General features: G+C 44.8%; 1 protein-coding gene across 2 annotated transcripts in view; it reads left to right on the forward strand.

Annotated features, from left to right (window-relative positions):
* Positions 1–1,073: 1,073 nt before the first annotated feature.
* OBSL1 (obscurin like cytoskeletal adaptor 1) overlaps positions 1,074–2,240 on the forward strand; it is a 162,950-nt gene continuing 161,783 nt past the window's right edge. For both annotated transcript variants that reach the window (XM_082260933.1, XM_082260934.1), the window contains exon 1: positions 1,074–1,182. The gene's annotated coding sequence lies outside the window, so the exon portion shown is untranslated. The remainder of the gene's footprint in view (positions 1,183–2,240) is intronic.

Consider the following 2,240-nt stretch of genomic DNA (forward strand, 5'->3'; position numbering starts at 1 on the left):
AGCGTCGCACGACCGCGCAATTGTCCGTTAAAGTCACGCAGTAAAAAAATGGCAAAAAACCCCCTAGTCAGGAAGGGGCTAAAATCTTCCGGGGCTTAAGTGGTTAAGGTTGAAATGAACTTTAGAGGCCCATTCACACCTTTCACACACTAACTGATGATAGTTTCTAATATTTCTCTATTGGCTAATAAAAAAAATGACAAAGCCCAAAAACGCTGTATAACAACACGCGCAAAAAAAAACCGCCGTAAAAAATGCTCAAATACGCTACGCAATGCAGCCTAAGCGAGCCCTGACATTCGTTTTTTTTTTGTAGTGGGACACCATCCAGTCTTTAGCCCGCCATAGAAATCCCAGATAATTGATGGGTCTTCACCACCATAACAGGTGGCGAGCCATCGCACTCAGAGTATGAGCAGAACGGCGGTGGAACCCAGAAGGCATTCTCTGCATTACTTTGTCGCGTTACACGACACCCGTGTTTAATACTGGCGGTACCGAGTATGATAAGCGCGGGCCAGAGATCCCGGTGCCAGGCGGCGTGCAGCGACAGGTAGTGTCCCCGTCTGTCCCGGGTGGGGGTCATTCCGCCTGTCAGTAGCCGGTGTGATAGATGGCAGACCACTGAAGTGCTGCGATTGTGTCGGAAGTGATAGGACAGGAATGCGCCACTCACATCCATCCCCGGCGCGGGGGTCGTGCTCAAACCATTACGTTATCTTATACCCAAAAAAAAAAAGTCGTCACCCACCCCGACATACCAATCTGTACCAATCAATGGCTGGCATGGCCGCCCCACGCTCCCAACTATGAAATGTATCCTGGGAGGGGGGGGCGTAGTTGCTTGTTTTGCTTCTTTTCCACCTGTCCCCACATCGCACCCTCTCTCCGCCGCTCGCTCCGTCCTCTCCTGTCTGTGTCTGCGGCTCCTGACAGAATCAGCTGCTCCAACATTTTATCTGCAACTAAAATTAGGATTGTTCCTGGGCGAGGAGGGGCCGTGCCTGACTGTCCATGTGAGAGGGCACTTCCAGCAGCCAAGGGCCATCCCAGACACCGGCAGGACCCCCCGACAGGTTGGACAAGGGAGGATCTGAGGTCGGCGGGCCCCAGAGGGTTTGTGGCCCCCAGAGGGTGGGGGGGTCCGTTCTAACTCCAGGCAAAGCTTCAACATTTCAGAAGGTAATGAGAGAATGGTGTGAATTTATATTTTATAATGGTAGAGGATTCACTGTGTGTGTAATGCGGGGGCCAATGGGTGAATCTTCCTTGATATAAAATGCAAACGGTGAACTTTGTTTGTAATTGGAATCTCTCTATTGGATGCTGATGGGTGAATTCTCTTTGATGATTGGTGAATAGGACAAATGCTCTATGAAATAATTGGTGAATTGGGTAACTCCTCTTTAAAACGGATTGGTGAAGTGGGTGAATCCTCTTTGAAAATGATTGGTGAATAGAACGAATACTGGTCGAAAACTGATTGGTGGTTAAAACAGATTGGTGAAGTGGGTGAATCCTCTTTGAAAATGATTGGTGAATAGAACGAATACTGGTCGAAAACTGATTGGTGGTTAAAACGGATTGGTGAAGTGGGTGAATCCTCTTTGAAAATGATTGGTGAATAGAACGAATACTGGTCGAAAACTGATTGGTGGTTAAAACGGATTGGTGAAGTGGGTGAATCCTCTTTGAAAATGATTGGTGAATAGAACGAATACTGGTCGAAAACTGATTGGTGGTTAAAACGGATTGGTGAAGTGGGTGAATCCTCTTTGAAAATGATTGGTGAATAGAATGAATGCTGTTCAAAAATGACTGGTGAATAGGATGAATCCTCTTTGAAAATGATAGGTGAATCGGGTGAATCCTCTTTAGAAATGGTTAGTGAATAAGACAAATGCTTTTTGAAAATGATTAGTGAAAAAGGGGAATTTTCTTTGAAAATAAATGTTGAATATGCTTCAATGAGTGGTGAATAGGGTGAATCTTCTTTGAAATTGATTGGTGAATAAGGCAAATCTTCGCTGAAAATGAAGAGTGAATACCACAAATCCTTTCGGAATATGATTGGTAAATAGGGTGAATGTTGTTTGTGATTGGAATCTGTCTTTAGTATGTTGATGGGTGAATCTTTTTTTTATTGGTAAATAGGGTGATTCCACTTTAAAACTGATTGTTGAACATGGTGAATCCTTATTGGTGAATCCTCTATGAAAATGTTTGGTGAATAGGACAAA

The sequence above is a fragment of the Pelophylax lessonae genome (assembly GCF_965119305.1).
Source record: "Pelophylax lessonae genome assembly, chromosome: 6".
NCBI classification, from domain to species: domain Eukaryota; kingdom Metazoa; phylum Chordata; class Amphibia; order Anura; family Ranidae; genus Pelophylax; species Pelophylax lessonae.